Source organism: Arvicanthis niloticus, chromosome 8, assembly GCF_011762505.2.
Source record: "Arvicanthis niloticus isolate mArvNil1 chromosome 8, mArvNil1.pat.X, whole genome shotgun sequence".
In the NCBI taxonomy this organism is placed as follows: Eukaryota; Metazoa; Chordata; class Mammalia; order Rodentia; family Muridae; genus Arvicanthis; species Arvicanthis niloticus.
The window spans coordinates 65,930,616-65,950,092 of NC_047665.1; the positions used below are offsets into that span (position 1 = coordinate 65,930,616).

General features: G+C 38.6%; 1 protein-coding gene across 4 annotated transcripts in view; it reads left to right on the top strand.

The window, feature by feature from the left end:
* Cacnb2 (calcium voltage-gated channel auxiliary subunit beta 2) overlaps positions 1 to 19,477 on the top strand; it is a 350,616-nt gene that overhangs the window by 69,937 nt on the left and 261,202 nt on the right. The gene's annotated exons all lie outside the window — the stretch shown is intronic.

Sequence of the window (19,477 nt, forward strand, 5' to 3'; positions counted from 1 at the left end):
ATTCACAAATATTCACAAAGACAGACAATTTTCAGTTTTATATGGACAGAGGGAGAGAGAGAGGAAGAAAAGAGAGAGAGAGAGAGAGAGAGAAGAGAGAGAGAGAGAGAGAGAGAGAGAGAGAGAGAGAGAGAGAGAATAATAATAAAATAACCACTGGAAGTATCACTACCTCCAACCTCATTGTACTACAGAGCTATAGTAATACAAATGGCATTGTATTAGAGCAAAAACAAACATGTCAGTCAGTGGTTTCAAATTGAAGATTATATATATATATATATATATATATATATATATATATATATATATATGCGCATGCCAGAAATACACTGGAAAAAACAGCATCTCTAACAAATGGCATTGGTCACACTGGATGGCTGCATAGAAAAGAATCCAAATAGATCCATACTCATCAGTTTGCACAAAACTCAAGTCCAAACGCTTCAAAGACATCAACATAACACCAGATATCCTGAGCCTAATAGAAGGAAAAAATGGGCAATGGCCTTGAACTCATTGGCACTGCAGAAGACTTTGTGAACAGAGAACACTATTAGCACAGAAGCCTAGATCAACAATTAATAAATGGGACCTCATAAAACTAAAAGGCTTCTGGATGACAAAGGACACTATTATTTGGACAGAGTGGCAGTCTACAGAGTGGGAAGAGATTTTTACCAACTTCATATTCAATAGAGGGATAATATCTAAAATATAAAAAGAACTCAAAAAATACCAAGGAAATAAGTAACCCAATTTAAAATGTGATACAAATCTAAACAAAAATTGTCAAAAGAGAAAATGTAAATGACTGAAAAACACTGAACAGAAAGTTCAACAGTCTTAGCCATCCAGTAAGTGTAAATCAAAACTATTTCAAGATTACAGCTTACACCCATCAGAATGGCAAAGATCAATAAAATACATGACAGCTCCTGCTGGTCAATAGGTGGAGTAGATAAGTTGAATACTTATTCATTTTTGGTGAGAGTACAAACTTGTATTGCCACTATGGAAATCAGAGTGGCAGTTCCTCAAGAAGTTGGTAATTGCTCTCTATCTATATACAGTACTCTTGGGTATATATCCAAAGAACACTTCATCCTACGCTTGCTCAACCATGCTCATTGATGCTCTATTCATAATAGCCACAAATGGGAAACAACCTAGATCCCTTAACAGAAGAATAGATTAAAAAAAAATATGGACACATACACAATTGAATATTACTCAGCTGTTAAAAAATGAAGTTTGCAGGAAATTGGATAGAACTAGAAAAAAGCCATGTTGAGTGAAGTAACTCAGGACCAGAAAGATAAAATGTCATGCATTTGATTACATAAGAATGGTAGCTAAGAACTCAAAGATAAGCAAGCTGTAGTAGAACCACTGAGATTCTACTGCATGGAGTAAGGTGTGTGGGAAAGGAGACAAATAACTCTTCCTAGGGAAGGGAAATAGAAGTTAGGGATGGATATGGGCGGGACTACTGGAATGGGAAGATTATGTGGGGCAAAAGAGAGAAGACTATGGAGAGAAACAACTAGAACTAAAGACCATTTGAGGGGTATATGGAAACCTAATGTAGTAGAAACTTTATAAAATACATAGATAAATGAAGTGGATATAAGTGATATCTCCTGATCATTCAGGAGACAAATCCCCAACTGGACATCTCTGGTCACCAAATGAGTCTTCTAAGTGGGCTCAGGTTACAACCAACTGAGTTGTTGGCCAAAGGAAACCTATGAGAACCCCCAAACAACACAGGTTCCTCACAAGACTATAGGTTGTTCTCCATAAGCTGATAGTAAGGCCTTGTTGCTAAAGACAACACCTATACAACTCATTGAACTTGGAGAACTTGAGCTGGTGCCTACATAGAGTCTTTACCCTGTATATTAGTGTCTTTTGTACAGGAAGGTGTTCTGCACAATACCAAAGGAGAAATGTAAACACCAACCCAGCCCCAAACCCTTTGATTTACAATGCTGTCCCGCCTGCAACATATCCTGGCACAAAACAATGGCACAAAGCTTGTGAAAATATCTAGATTGACAAATCTGATTTGACTTAAGACCTGCTCCATGGGATGGAACACATACCCAACACTGCTTGGGCAATAAAAAAAATTATAATTCGTACACATGGAATATTTAAAATTACCCGTGTCATGTCAATGCTTGGAGGGTGGATGCCCATGAATACATAACAGGATTGGTTTACTTTCCATATTATAACTCTGAAATATGTTTCTTTTAAATTTTCCTGCTACAAAGGTATGCTGTGTGGACATGGAACCCTTTTTGAAGTGCATAGAAGTGAGTTTAAACTAAAATAAAAAAAAATCCTTTCTTTCTAGATAAACAAAGTGACTATGAATGCCCTTTTAAATATTTGACTTGCTAGGTCTTTTGGCTTTGAAAACTTTAGAGTGAAAACTTTAGAGTGAAACTTTAGAGTGAAAACTCAAATAACTTAATGATACGCAGGACTGAAATCAAGTATAAGAGTGCATTTTCTACTCCTAGTAATATATACAAGCACAAAGGAATCCTAGAGAGAGGGAGAGAGAGAGAGAGAGAGAGAGAGAGAGAGAGAGAGAGAGAGAAATGGCACTGCTGTTTGCTCCTCTTTATATTATTATTCATGTAACTTAGAGCATTTGATTATTTCACAGGATACACTCCATCTTCTGCTGAAAGGTACCCACACAATACTTCTAGAATATCCTAGAATAGACTTGAAGCAACTGTTTCTGCCTGGACTGGATTAAAATCAAAAGCCTTTACTGCAGTACCCATTTTTTTTTTATCTTGCCAGGGCTGATAGAATGAATACATAACAGTTGTCTAACACAGAAAATCCTAGTTAAGATCACCCACCACCATCCCGCTGAGTTAGCCTGCAACTAAATAGCTGTCCAATCAGAGTGAGAGTTCAGGAAAGTGAGATTGGGAACAGTGAATTATAGCTTCTAATGACTTACTGAGAAAGGGTTTCTATATGACAAGTGACATTGTCGTGCTTGTGCATTGTGCTTGATGCCCTGTGCTTCATCTCCTCTGAGGATAACCTGCCTGATTGGATTAAAGGAATGTACAACTTCACACTAATGACCAAAACCGCAGTACTGTGTCTTGCCTACATGGATTTAGTTTTGATAGAAGAACTAGATGAAACTCTTCCGGCCTTATTGTTTTTGAAGTGCTAAGTCTGCAGTGTTAAAAATGAAGAAAAATTGAGGTAAAAGGTACCTCCATGCCCACACATAGATTTGAAATGTGGCATTTCACGGGAGCAGCGACATCTAGTGTTTTTTCCCGAGATAGCAGTGATTCTGAATGAAGGTCATGAATTCAGGAGCAGCTTATAAACTTGGATTACATCTCCCAGGGTCTGACTTTGACCATTTTTGAAGCATGTCACATTCATCTAAGTCAGGAAGACTGGTTTATTCCAGGTTTTATAACTGCTCTGCAGAGCTACAGGGCAGCCAGACATTTTGCTTGTGTTCTGGCCTGCCTCCAGCAAGTTCAGAGCTCAAAGGTCCCCTGAGAATCAGACATTTCTGGGACCAATCTGGAGATTTGCAAAAAATTTCAAGTGAACACAAAGCTACTTTCAATAAAAAGAGGGCACAAGCTAAGCCCCAACCTTTTCTCTTAATGCATCGTGACACAGACAATCGTTTTGAATTAGAAGTGATTGGAAAGGTCTTAAGAAATCAAAATGAAACTCACCAAATGCCTTTACTGTTATATGTGTACTGACTACACTTTTCTAAGATAACTTTTTCAAATGCCTGGGATGTCAGGACTATGTCTTGGATTTGTACTGATTGGTGAATCCAATGCTTAAGAAACAATAAAACCCTTTCCAGGTGCCTGTATGTTTCCCCTGCATCCTAAACCTCGACTGTCCAGCCACAAGGCTATACCAGTATTTGAAAGCAGCCTGTTGTTTGGAGTTTTAGTCTAATGTTGGAGCCAAGTATGTGCTCTTAGTTTTTCTTATTTAGATCAGTTGGTGGTGGTGATGGTGGTGTGTGTGTATGTGTGTACATGAATGCATGTCTGTATGTGGTGTGGTACATGAATGTGAAGGTGCAGACATGTAGAAGTCAGAATAAATCACTGTCTGTCTATTGCTCTCCACTTCATTAGCTTGAAACAGGTTCTCTCACTGCTATTTTGCTGAGCCTGGCTGGCCCACAAGCTCTTAGAATCCACCTGCTCTTATCCTGTAGTACTGGGCTAGCAGGCTCCTGCAGTCATGCTTAGCATTTCGTTTTGCTTTGTTGAGATGCTGACAGTTAGAACCCAGTTCCACATGATTGCATTGCAAGTGCTACTTAACGCTTCTTAGATCAATTCTTGGTGTCCGTAGAGCTGAAGTATGAGCATCTGTACCTCTCAGCATTCTCTACTTGCTGTCATTCCATAGTTCTTGCTTATTAATTGAAAACTCTCCTGTGAGTTCTTCAGTGTGTACATCTGGGTACCACAGGCTGTTAGAGGGAGAACTTCCATGGATCTTTAGTCCCTTCTGTTTTAAGTATAATAAACATAAGTGCAGTAACATAAGTATAATAAACGTCATTGCAACTCTGGCCACCTGAACTAGTTAGAGACAGCAGCAACACAGTTCTAGAATGTCTCCATCTCTGTGGTTTAAAAATTTCGTTTTTTTAAGGCTAGTATTTTAAGAAAACAGATATCTCCTGTGGTTATCAATGACAAATACTAATCTATTGGTTGTAGCTATTGGGTAGAGGGAGGGCAAGAAAAGCTAGAGAGCCTCTCTCCCACATCCCCACATGCAATTTAACTCAATGTATTTTGTGAAACTCAACCATACCTTAAACTATCCAAATTGCAAGACACAGGGAGGTCTCTGTGAATTGTTCATTATAAGCAAGTAGACGCAGACACTATGAGCTATTGATTGTTGCCTGGGTAATAGGGCCACATACAATGTAGAGTCAGCCAAATTGGAATAGATGTGCTGTCAATAAATTAATATAATCCATTTATTAGGCACAAGTCTATCAGCTGTCCAGAGGTAGCCCCAAGATCCTTCCTGGACTGCAAGTGGAAATGTTCTTATCCATTCACTTCTTTATATAACCACTGAACAGCCATTCACTCAAGATACTCTACAACTTAGGCATGTGGGAAGGCTTGGGTCAATGTATCTTCCTTATTACCCTGTTTTGAACAGTCAAGACATTTTCCTTTATCCATGGTTACATGCTTTATTTGGAGGATACAACTATAAATATCATGTACCATAAAGTTAATAGTTCAATGTGTTCAAAGTTTACCACTGTTATCAAAACCAAAATAAATAGGGATCAGGTTAAGAACCCATAGATTTCAGCCTTATGTTGGGAAGTCAAGAGGGTCCTCACTAAGAAGAGCGATATTTGAGCACGTTATATGAACAATAAGTCAAGCAAACCTTCCAAGCAGAGGGAACAGCCATTGCAGAGGCCACAGAGTGAGTGTAGTTTAGTTCTATTTAGGTTTGTATTGTAGTGACCAAGATACCTGACAGAAATAGCAAGAACCCTTCAGAGGGTTCCAACCATGCTTCTTGAGCCTATGCACTTGAGTGTTAGAACATCAAGGCATAGGGGTGTGTCACAGAAGAAATTCTTTACCCTATAGCAGAGTAATAGAGGGAGCTCAGGCTAAGCTACAGCATCTGGGGACATATTCCTGGTACCTACTTCCTTCTGGGAGGTCATATCTCTTTTTGTTTCCAGAACCTGCAAAAATAACTTCACAAGCTTCGAGCCATAGGAGCCCAATGGTAGTATTTCATAATAAAACCATAGCAAAGCACGCCTCATGTGTTCAGACCATAAAGGAGGCAGTGTGGCTGTATCCGAGACTGAAGGAGATGAGGCAAAAAAGGGAACCAAAGCTAATTCATACCTAAAACTTTCCTGATCCCCAGGAACCACCTGTCTCTGCACAACCCTGTATGGCAGTGGTTCCCAACCTTCCTAATGCTGTGACCCTTTAATATAATTCCTCATGCTACACTGACCCCTAAACCATAACACTATTTAGTTGCTACTTCACAACTGTAATATTGCTATTGTTGTAAATCATAATATAAATATTGAATATGCAGGATATCTGATATGAGACCCAGTGGGGTCCCTGACCCACAGATTGAGAATCACTGCTCTCTGGTCTTTCTATATTGAGGACAGTTTTGAGGTGTTTGTCTTCCATATACTGAGCTATGTCTGCTTCATTACATGCTGTATGTTATGGTGTTCATGACACCCTAAAAGTCTTCAGGAGCATTAAATTTCAATGAATGGTCCACATCAGCATTTTGCTGACTATGGCCCAAGGCAGGTCACTGTGGTCTAACTACATTACTCATTTAATAGAAATACTTCTAGTTTGACTAATCTATACCAGATGCAAATCCTTTGTAAAAATTTATCTTACTGAATTCTGAAGCTATTTTAGTCACCCACAATGTGGCGATGTGTCATTTTGACTAATTCAGTCAACAGTCTATTCATTATGTCAAATGAAAGATTTGTTTTTCCTGATCTATTGGTCATCATAGAATCTAATTCAATCTGCTTGAAGTAGGAAAATTATAGATTAAATTTGCATTGATAAAGTTATTTATTTGTGTGTGTGTGTGTGTGTTGGATGTGAGTGTGTAGCATGCACACATGCATACATACACGCTTGCCATGGTACCAATGTGGAGATCAGAGAACAATTTGCAGCATCTTTTTTCATTGTAGGGATCCTGGGGATGAAACTCAGGTTTTACGGGCATGGTGTCAAGAGCCTTTGCCTACTGAGCCATCTCTCTAACCAAATCTTCCAAGAAACTGTTAGAACCCTCTCCATCCATGGGTAAGATACATAGGGGGCATGGTCCTGCTATCCAGTTCACCATGTATGCATTTGCTCATTTGTCTTTATCTATTCATGTATCTGTCTCAAATTTAACATTAGGGAAAAAACTTCTACCCACAGAATCTCCCCCACCCTGGAAATGTAAAATACTTCAGCAATATTGTTCTTCAAGGGTAGGGAAAGAAGTAATTTGAGCTAGTGATGAAAAACAGAAGAAAATCTGAAGACAAATAGTTTCCAGGTGCTATTGGCAGACATTTAACCTCAGAAAGGTCATTATCAAAAAATCCTAGCTCTTACTCTTGCCTGTCTGTGGAATACACTCCCCAACTGGGCTGCCTCAGTGGCAGAGGATTCACCTAACCCTACGGAGACTTGATGCACCAGGATTGAGGGATACCCAGGAGGGTTCCTATCCTCTCAGTAACTGCTAAGTGCTGCTCATCTTATCTGTACCTAGGACACTTTTTGCCCTGGCTTGTCTCTGACAATTTTGCCCTTTACCATGGCTTTCCTGAAGTTCTCACTGCATATTATTTCTCTTTTTATTTCTATGGCCTGCAGGCTCCCAAAGTGCTGAAAACTGAGTTGCTTCTATCATGGGGCATTGTATCTAATCATGCTTGTGATGTAGAATGTGTTTTAATTTGGTTTTGTAATGTTCCTACATTGAATTATTGGTCTCTACCTAACAGTGCTGTTTTGGGTGCTTACAGCCAACTGGTAATAGATCACTATGAGTGGACCTTTCAGGATTAGTGTCCTACCCCACTTTTGGTCCTGTTCTCTGCTTTCTGACCTGCCAAATTGTGAAGACTCCTTAACACAAGATCCCAATTTCCAAGTTGCCTGAGCCACCATGATTTTCTGTCCATAACAGATTGCCTTGTCTAATCTGTAAGCCAAAATAAGCCTTTCTCTATGAAGCTGATCAGATATTTTGCCATGACAATGAACAAAATAGGTGTCATGAGAATATAACTTGGATTGGGATGTGACAGTTTTGCCAGGGTGGCCTGTCTGCTCTGGTTAGAGATGGGCTCAGCAAAGAGTGGAAACTCAGGATGCTCTGTGGTCCCTTTCCTATCTTTATCCTTTTTGCATGTAGTGGCAAGAATTTTCAAAGTCTTGTTGGGTTTGCTCTTCCCTGGTTACTCCAATTTATATTTCTTTCATATATTTTAAGAAGGTTTTACAGCATTAGATTTTCATACAACCCTCAAATAGCCCTTCAATTCAGCTGTCCTTTCCCTGGACATCTCTCATCACCAAATGAAATATTCAGGGCTGGAAGTGAGATATATCTAATCAACATGTTGACCAAAGGGGCTCCAAACAATCCAGACTATTTCTAAGGCTATTGGTTGTTCTCCACAAACTTATGGTACAGCCCTATTGTTAAAGACAATACCTCATAACTTACTGAACATGAAGAAGTAAATCTTGTGCCTTCACCCCCACTGATAAGTTTATCTGGTACAGGAAATTTCTCTGTACACTACCAGAAGAGAGTAAACACCAATAGTACTACAAACTCTTCAATCTACAATGATGAACTGCATGCAAGATGCGCAGTGCAATGCTGTTACAAAGCTTGTGGGATTAGTCAACAAATACCCAATTGGATATAACACCCCCTCCATGAGATAGAATATATCCCTGACATAGCCTGGATAGCAAAGAACTTGAGACTAAATAGGCCACAGAGATAGTAGAGAACTAAATGGTACTATTCTGCTAAAAGAATGTAGCCATAAAACAATTCCTTATAATAATCTGCTATACTTATGGGTTAGTATCTTACTCAACCATCATTAAAGAAGCATCCTCCTGTAGTAGATGGAAACAAATACAGAGACCCACAACTGAACAATATACAGAGAATGAGGGATTTATGAACACTCTGACCTAGGCAGAATATCTCCATCAAATCCCTACCCCCAAGGCTCAGGAAAGGACAAAATGATTGTAGTAGCCAATATGGATGAAAGACAACAAAGAAACAAGGTCTTCTAAACACAACAGGACTGATGCAGGTATGTATTCACAGAGACAAGACTGGCACAGTATGTAAAGGGCCTTCACAGGTCTAAGTCAAATTGGTTCTCAGTGCTGAGAGGGAAAGAGACACAAGCTCTTATCTCAGAAATGTCTTATCAGAAATGTCTCCAATTGATAACCACTTACAAAGGAAAAACTAGTTTTCTTCAACAGTCTCAGTGAGTATAAACCCCATACTCAGTAGTATTTGGCCAATACAAAATAAACTCAGGGGTATTTCAGGAAATTTTTTGACAACATTTAGTATGGAATATTTATTTATTTATTTATTATCTTAAATATCTTTCGTTTATATATTATGGTTTCTGATTTTGTTTGTACAGGTTTTCTGTGTCTATGGGTATGTGTATATGTCTGAATATGTTTCTGGTGTTCTTTCTTTGGCTTCTTTTTAAATGTCTGTTTTGTTGTATTCTGGCTTGTTAGTTTTTCTTTTATCTTGTTATGTTTTTATACGTCATCTTATTATTTTTTTTAGATGCCTGTTTGTATTCTAATGAGAAAGAAAAAGGATTTGGGTGGGTGGGTGGAAAAAAGAGCATCTGGAAAAAGTTGGGTGTAGAAAAGCATAATTAGAATGTGCTTGGTGAAAAAAAATGATTTTTAATTTTTTAAAAAGGTAAAAACAAACAAAACAACACAATTTTAAAGTCTAACACTTGCTTATAATCAGTGAACACATACAAAGTCACTCCCAAGTACTGCATCATGGAGCAATACAGGCTTAAGATCAGTTGCTACTCACACAGCCATCTACCTCTAATAATCCAAGACTGTCTTTTTAATACATTTATATGTTATAATGTGTAATATATTTAATACATTTAAGTAAGTGTACCAAGGGCCTTACCACACTTAACTTAAAAAGAAGAAAATGGATTTTGAAAAGGATGTATTTCTTTCCCCTTTAACCACTGAGTCCAACTGAGAATCTTGGACTGTATTTTATACTATCTGTATTAAAAACTTAGAAATATTCATTTGAAAATCATCATTAGCTAAATTGTTATAGTGAGTGTTTAAAGAAATATTCTTGCTGATAAATTGAAGAAAAAAAAAACAAAGAATTTACTATGAAATTTTGGTTTGTGATAGTTAGCTTTTACTAAGTTTTTAAATTTTTTATTCCACTGACTTATATATTGTGAGGTATGGAAGGATGTTATAGCATGTGTGTGGATATCAGTGGACGGAGGACAGCATGTGAGGGTTGGTTCTCTCTTTGCACTATCTTGGTCTTGGGGATTGAACTCAGGTTGTCATGTTTCATGACCTTAATTCTCTGGGCCATCTCATCAACCAAGCTGTATTCAACTAGGACCAAAATCTTTTAAGAAATCTGGACTATTCATGGAAGAAGTGAAAACAGTAATGTTGAAATAAAAGTACTTTGGTTATAATGTTCAACTTGTCTAAAAATTAAGCTTTCAGCCCACTCTGAGCTTAATTCCTTTGAACAATTTGTGTGCTGCATAAATGACTCAGCAATGCCATCTGATACTCTCAAGAACACTGTCAATCACTAATATGCGTATGTTGTGGGCATTCCACATGGTCAGAAGAAACCTTCTAACTTGGATCCTAAGCACAACAGCTTTACTTCAGAAAGAATTCTTTGATTTTGATGCTGTCTTGCTTAACTCCTACATAATTTGTCTTCACAATCGAACTTTGAATTAAACCATGTAGGCTACTGAACACTGTTGTAAGATACAACATGGCAGCTTCATGGCACTGTAGAATACCCTGTCAACAACGGCTAACCAGGAATAAACCTGGTGCTTGTTGAATGAGCAAATAGAATATCATTTAGAATACTTACTTTGTTGTGAAAACAGAAGACTATTATCCTCTGTATATTCTTGTTCAGTACAGACTTTGTTGATGTTTTGACAAGATTCAAGAACAATTACTAAAAACATTCCCATTTCCGTACTTACCCAGACAAGCACATGGGCAGGATGTTGTTACACTGCGGGTTCGTTTGTTTAGTTTTGACATTCAGCTTTCTGTACAAGGCAAGGCTGCACACTCATGCAATTATAGTAGTCTGGAGGCTGAGGGTAAAGGGTTGTGTGTTGATACTAGCCTGGGCTATACAATAAAATCTACTTCAAAAGAAAACTTAGTAGAGAGGGGGCAGTAGGAGGGAAGGAGGGAGGGAGGGACAGAGAGAGGAAGGTTGATCGACTTTAGAACTATCAGCCTAGGCTATGCCCTTAGTGCTATCCACTAAAATATACAAACCTCTTCATTATTAAAAGAGACATTTTTTTCTTATAAACATGGTCACTAATGAATTCACAATATTTCTTTTTTTAAAAATGTGTTATTTCATTACAGAATCAATCACTAATAACATGTTAAAATTTCATCTCGTTTTAAAATCCTGTCGTTGGTCTCATTTTCCATTTAAGAGACAGAATCTTCTTGCAAAGATTGTTTTTTTTTTTTTCCCAACAGTTTTTTCTTTCTTCTAACAAAGCAGGAACTTGTAGGTTTTAATAAAATGGGAGTGCATCTGTCTAGTATAGTATGTACCATGCACAGAAAATAAGCAAAGCCTACCACCCAGTAGCCTGTAACCCACTGCATTTAGCATGAAGCTACTTGGTTTTGTGCTTTGGTTTTGTGCCCTTTTACTTTCAGAATAATAGATGCATTTGATTCCCTAGAAGCAATGAAGTTTAAGCTCGATGTATTAGCAAATGGCCATAATCCCATGAAGGTGAAGCGGGTGGATTCTTTGAGTTTGAGCCCAGCCTGAGCTACACAGTGAATTCCAGGACACTCTGAACTGCGGTTTGAAACTGTGACCACCCAAAATAAAAAGAATCATATTTGGCTTGGTAAGCACTGCCACAAGTTAGATACAAAATAAAGTACAAGTTAAACAGACCTTATATAAAATGTTTGGGATCAGACTATTTCAGATTTTGATTTTTTCTTCTTTTATGTGCATTAGTGTTTTGCCTATATATGTATGTTTGTGTGAGGGTGTCGATCCCCTGGAACTAGAGTTACAAACAGTTTCGAGCTGCCATGTGGGTACTGGGAATGGATCCAGGTCCTCTGGAAGAGCAGCCAGTGCTCTTAACCACTGAGCCATTTTCTAGTCGGAAATAATTTTATTATTTATACCCACATCCTGGAAGCTATTTTATAATATTATAAGAGATTAGGTTAAGTTTGTGTACCCATCAAACCTTTAGAGATGTAGAGTCACACAGATGCTTAAGGTTTCAAATTTTGCACTTTCAGATAGGGATGCCTAAGTACATTACTTTGTAGTGTTTCCTTTCCTAGGCTTCTTTGCCTCTCGTCTAGTGTGCTTTGTCTTCTTTCCACAGAATGGCTTTTATTTATGTGTTTACATGTATGTGTTGGCATGTGTGTGTGTGCATGTGCATATGCCATTGAGCATGTGTGAACATCAGAAGACAACTTGAAGGAGTTGGTTTACTCCTCCCACCATGGCTTGGCAGGAAGCTCCTTTATTTACATGCTGATTCTAGCCCCGTAAAATCTTTTATATGCAATCCTTTTTTGTCATAAAGGTACTTTTCATAGGTATGCATGTATGCTGTTCATACATGTGATATGCAAGTTCATGTACGTACATGTGCAAGTTTACATGGCATGTGTGCAAGTGGAGGCCTGAGGTGTCTATCACTCTCTAGGTGTTTGAACCTAGAGCTCATTATTACAGCAAGTCTGCTAGCCTGTAATAATGCCAGGCTGATCTTCTGTGACTCTCCGTCTCCACCTTCCAGGTTTACAGGTGGGTTGCCACACCCATCTGGTCGTACATGGCTTCTGGGAGTCTGAACTAAAGCTCCCACAATTGCTTTGCAAGTGCTTTGCCATTGAGCCATCTCTTCAGCCCCTACTTAAATATTGGTACCTTCTTCCAGGCTTCCCACTGTCTCTTCCCTAAATGAAATATACAATTGTGTCTGGTCTCAGAGCTTAGCAAGGTAACAGGAAACAGATTTACCCAACTAGATATGAAATTAATTTTGAGAAATGAGTTTTGTACAAAACGAAAAGGAGTTCTGCTCTATTTGATAAAATTGTTTGATCATGCTATAGCTGCTTCACACATTCCAAAGAATTTTTCTCTAACTCATGAAGGGACGGTGCAGATGTTTATAGTCTTCTTTTAGTGAGATTTAGTCAAAAATCTGGGTTAGGTTGCAAAGCTTGTCTAAAAATCAAGGCTTGAGAAGCACCAGGTCTTTTGCATCTAATAATAGAAGGTTAACTTCTGGGAGACAGAAGTTAATGTCCCACAACCATGACTAGCCCAGTATCTCTTCTAGTTCAGTTAGATATAGAATCAGTATTCCAATGCAGTAACATTATTGCACGCTTCCTTGGTAAACAAAGCCAGATTGAAATCTTTCAGGATTTCTGGATTGTGGGAGCAGAAACAGCTTCAATGGCCCAAGACCTTCTGCTTGCTCACATCCCATCTGTATCCTAATACAAACTACCAAGTGACTTTTACCAAATGAGCTTAGTGTGGGCACCAAAAATGTGTATGCATATCTCTCCTTTGCAAGGTCTTTGTTCCTTTGTAATGTTAGCCAATACTTTGTTTGTTTAGGGGCCAGGTTGCATGACTACATAGTAAAGACATTTTGTTTCCTTCATTATTCGTGACCTTCTATTTCACAGGCTTCTGGCTGTATAAAATATGCTTTTCAAATAAGGTGATTCATTGTGTTTTTTTGATATCCTGTTGCTTTGGAAGGAATTAATTAGCCAGTTTTAATATTGGACATTACAAAATCCTTGGCAGAGGAGAGGGAGAGAGTGAAGAAAATGGGGATATAGCTAGCCAACTTAAAAATTATCGTACTAGCTTTCAGCAATTGAAGTCCATATTTCATGTAAGCATTGCATATGTTACCTCAACGTACTACAAGGAAGAGCTGGGTCTGGCAGTCTGTCTGTGTCTGTGATCCCAGCACTTGGAAGGAGATGGCAGTAGGATCATAAACTGTGAGGCCAACCTGCATCAGGAGAGAAGAAAATTAATATATTATAATGGTCTTTGAGATTAATACTCTATACCTCCCATTTTACAAGGCAGAAAACTGAGGTCCCGAGAACTATGGCCTGAGACAAAACTGTTCTAGGATAAGTGGGCGCTAGAGGCTTGGTATTTGTTGTTCCTCACTTAAGTGTTTGAACAGTATCAGAGAGTAAGGCAGGCTGTTAGTCATAAGGGACACTTTTAACTTCTAGTCACTAACATTGGCTGCTACAGCAGGTTTATCCTCATTGGCTATCTAAGCATTTCAAAGGTGTCTGCCCCCAACCCTCTCATGTCTGAATAACTGATGTTTCAATGTCTCTATCCTCTCTGACTTCCTCAACCTCATTAAAAAGTTTTAGAAATGGGGCTCATCTTCTTGTATCATCTGCTTCTACCATCTGCTAACTCTCTCTCTCTCTCTCTCTCTCTCTCTCTCTCTCTCTCTCTCTCTTTGTGTGTGTGTGTGTCTGTCTGTCTGTCTGTCTGTCTGTCTGTCTGTCTGTCTGTCTGTCTGTCTATGCATGTGTATTGCCTGGGAGCCATACTACCCATCTGTTCTTAAGAGCTATGAATACCTTATCAAATGATCAAATGAACTAATACAATGAAGCATTAATTGAATGGATGCTTCATTGGTTTTATGTAACTGTAACAAATTCCTGAAATATATCAACTTAAAAAGAAGAAAGTGTGTTTGCATTCAATGTTTGAGTTTTCAGATCATTGTCACCAGGTCCTATTGCCTTTGGGTCACTGAGGAGGCAACCTAGCATGCTAGGCACACATAGAATAAAGCCAGTCAGTGCTTGGCAACCAGTAAACAAAGGGAGAGGAGGGTGGATGGTCAGGGTGTCACAGTATTCATTGGAATGGAAGCCCATCCATAAACATTTTCCAAGTAGATCTCACCTCTGAGTACCCTCACTACAATAGCATGTTATGACTTTAGTGCTGAAGCAAAGAACCTGTTAGCAAAACAAAAGGCATAGAAGAATATGATGAATTTCTGTCGTGGAACCTTTAATAGATAGTATCCTGGGGAACATTTCAGATCCCGATATAGCTATCTACTTTGTAGTATATACTTTATATCTCACGGTTATAATGTTTGACATTTACAAGGGGCTGTCACAGGTGCAATCTTACCTAAGATACAGTTATAACTGAGATCTAAAATGCTCCCAAGAGGCCCATCTATTGAAGGTTCACTGACTGTAATCTGGGTAATACTTGTGCATTCCTGAAGAAAGGGAGATTGGGCATTGCCAACCTGCAGACCAAACCACAAATCCAGTTATGTCATTGTATTTGTTTATTCTTAGAAAACAAGACAGTTATTTCAGTATTTAGGGGTTGAGGCAGAAGTTCAAAACTCCAGTTGTATTTCTGCTTGGGAAAATAGCAGAGATCTAAAATTAGTCTTATTAGACCACAGATATGTACCCAGCCAAGTTGAATGTGGGATTTTGAAAGTTCACAGAGTTAAATAGTTCAAAGTAGTGCTCTACAAAGCAAATAGAAAATACACTTTTCAACATGTTTTTAGTTTTCCTTGGTAAGCTATCATCAATACTATTCAAGGAATGTATTTACATTTTTATGACCATAAAGTATTTGGCAATGTAAAAATGTAGTTAATATCAAAGTATTAATAATGGGTTTTTAAAATAAATTCTTTTGTAGGTATTGTTACTTTTTTTGTTTAAAAGAGTTTTTTATGATGAATTTTCTTAATTCTTAACTATAAGTATGTTCCTTTATAGAGGCATCTGTGAAAATGTGGTAGCAATGACTAGTGTTACAATCATGTTATTGAAGCATTTTTAGAGAGAAATTTGTGATTGTTTCTATTTTTTGTGGTTGAGAAAATTGAAAACTAGATTGACCTCAATAGAGTTAGAAACAGCATTAGTTTAGATAAATGCATTTCTAGCATGGCATGTCCTTAGTCTTCAAACAAGGAATCACTTTGTAAAACACAAAGCATAGGAATCCCTTACGAGCCGTTACTCATCCAGCACACCTCGTCACACACAGCAGTTATTATCACGAGCCACTACTTGTAGTCCACAAGACCGCCACTCATTCATCCTGATACTCACCACCAGGAATTTTAGACATCACCATTTGTATAGTTCAAAATTCACTGCTTTTAGACTGCAGCATTGTGCGTGCACACACACACACACACACACACACACACACACACACACACACACACACTGTGGATTTATGAATAGTAACTTCCCAAATGGAATTGCTATTAAAAAAGCAACTAAAGTATTTTAAAAGTTCTTAAACCAACAGAGAACATTTCTGAAATAATGTAAAATTGAGCCCCACCTTGTGGAGAAACCAGCTTCTGTCCCATTTCTCCTTTAACCCTCATCTTTCCCTCTGTCCCATTCTTCCTGAGTTTGTGTGTGTATATGTGTGTGAGTGTGTGTGTGTGTGTGTGTGTGTGTGTGTGTGTGGTGTGGTGTGTTTGTGTGTGGTTTATATCTGTGTGATATATACCAAATAAATAAATATCAATCTCATATTATAAGGAACACATATATATATGTGTAAGGAACATACACACACACACATATATATATATATAGTGTGTCACTGTGGGGGTGGGCTTTAATACCCTCTTTCTAGCTGCCTGGATGTTAGTCTTTCCTGAAATGCAGTCAGATCAAGATGCAGAACTCTTATCTCCACCAGTGCCATGCCTACCTGGATGCTACCTTGCTTCCAACCTTGACGGTAATGGACTTAACCTCTGAACGAAAAGTACAGCATATTCTGCAGCCATCTCAGGTTTTTTTTTTTAATACATTTTTTTCAGAGCAGTTTGTCAGCATTAGTGTTGTAAGACCAAGACTAAATCTTGGGTGCTTTGGTCCTGGGCTTTCTTCCTTCTTTGTTCAAGGGCTTTCTGACAACATATTGGTGAACATCATCTTGTTTAGAGAAATTAAAAAGCTTTTGAATTCTACTAGTTCTTTTAGGTCCCAACAAACAAGGAACAGTAGTATCTGTCAGAACAGCCTTCTCTCCTTTTTTTTTTTTTTTTAAATAATAACCACATTGAGAACACTCAGATTGGCATCCACAATGCATCCATGAACTGCCTTGCAATTCCTCTCTGCAGTTCTCCCTGGTCTATAACAAGGATACCCATTACTCAACAGCAGGTGCACTCTGCCATGGGTCAAAATGCTTTGCTTCATGGGAAACCCTTGTTTGTCATTTCCCACCACTGATCTGGACCAAATAACCCTTCCACTCTTCACCCAGAGCGTCAGCAGCTACTTGTGTGGCTATGCACGTCTCATAAAATGTATGAAGCTTGCCTTCATCATCCAATTCAGTGAGTTTCTGACAGCTGGTAGCAGGGAAGGAGATGTTCATCTTCATCCTGACATAGCCAACTGCCTAGGAGGCATCTTGAAATATTCTTTGTATGAGTATTAATAACTTTTGAAAAGAAATAATTACATATTTATTATCATATTAAGTGTGTGTGTGTATGCATATGCTCACCTGCCTATGTGTGCATGTGCACAGACACATATACACATGGGCACATACATGTATACTCAATGGTACTTGCACCACACTGTGCACATGGAGGTAGAAGTCCATTCTCTCCTTTCACTGTGGAATCCAGAGACTAAACTCAGGTTACACATTTGCAAAACTAACATCATCTGCTGAGCTGTATTTACTGGCCCTTTCAAAAAATATTAAAATTCTTTTTAATGGATACAGTAAAAACATTGTATCATTATTTTAGATAGTGTAGTGAGCTCTGGAAACCACATTGGTCTGTGGCTTCTATGTTGGTGACCCAAACACTGGTGAGAGGCTGACGTCAGTTTGGACATCCTGCCAGCATGGCCTCCAGTTCTGAGGATCACCACCTTTACTTCCTGCACAAGAGTTTGCACTTAAGCATTGTGTTCTTAAGTCATTTAATTAGTTAGGAATGTTGCGACTTTTATGTGTTTAGTGACCTTTCCTTCCAATGTCTTGTTTATTGTTTTTAAAACTTACAGTTACTCAAATCTTAGGAGCTGGCCTCCCATGCAAATATCTGTTTTCTCAAGTGCTCCTTTTCTAGCTTTCTTTTCACTAAGTTACAAAGAAACAAGATCCTTAAACCATTATACTGAGAATTAAGAATTTAATCATGGGCTCTGAAAAATGTGTGGTTTGAAGAAGATCTTCCAATACCGTTATTTGAAGAGCCAAACCTATGTCAAGCTCCAGCATGCGGGCATTGTGCTGAGTGTGTTAAGGATGCTAGCTCCCATTAGCAGGCACCTTTTCAGTTTCCGTTATGTGTAAAAAGAATTACTAGACTAGGTGCTTTGTGGCGCATGAAAATTAAAATAGGCAGATTTGTCAGCTTAGGTTCACATTTATTACAACAAATCACATTTAAAAAATAAATTTTGAAATGAATGTCAGTCCTAGACCTCTGTGTCTCCTCTTGCTGTCTCCTCTGGCGTATTGAACATGACCAGCAAGTGCTTATGAGAGTCAGAAAGTGTCTCAACCACACATGGCACATCATAATTGCTCAGCATCACATCCTCCAGTTTGCCAATATCTTCCTGCTCCGAGCTTAGAAGGATCCTGTTCTGTGAGCATCAGACTGTGAGCCCACAGTGATTTTTATTCCCCAGGACTAAGATACACCAAAGAACCAAGATGGTGCCAGACCATGGAGCATAGACTTCTAGCTCAGAGCCTGACCTTGGTACTGATGGATCCATACTCCCTGTTTCAGGAAGGCACACTCTCCCTTCCCTTGTTCCAAGATCATCAAGGAACAGTGTTGGAACCTTATACATTGTTATCTATGCCTCCAGCACTGTCTAATAGTCTCCTTCTGGAGTAAAGAGCCACCTTTCTGCAGAGACTTGAAAGAAGACTCAGGATTCATGAATAAGATTATATTAAATATGTAATAGTATGGGGTTGGCCTAGAAATGACAAACAAGACATACTACCTAATGAGACACGTTTGTACTGTCACATACACACAAAAATATCTCCCAGTGGACAGATATGGTTCATAGCCTACCCACTTTCTGCTCTTACCTTGAAGCCACTAACACCTTGTGGAATGTTTCAGTGATCCAAGCATATACCACCCTTCTTCTACCCTTACCTAGAATTTTGTGACCTAAACCTTCCTTTAGTAGAGGGGCTTCTTTGGGGGATTATTGTCATCAGACGTTCTAGCTCGTGTCTAGGGGAAATGCTGGGGAGTAGAGTTAGTTCTAGAGTAAAACTACAAGTTGTGTTCATCCCCAGGACCAGAGATAAGTGCGTGGTACCTGCCTTCAATGTGATCAGCGCTGTTATTGATCTACCAGCTAGTACTGGAGAACTGGGGTGGGGTAGGGAGCAAGAAGTAGAAAGAGGCAAGATAGTGTTGTGAGTTGAATTGCGTGTTCCTTACTTC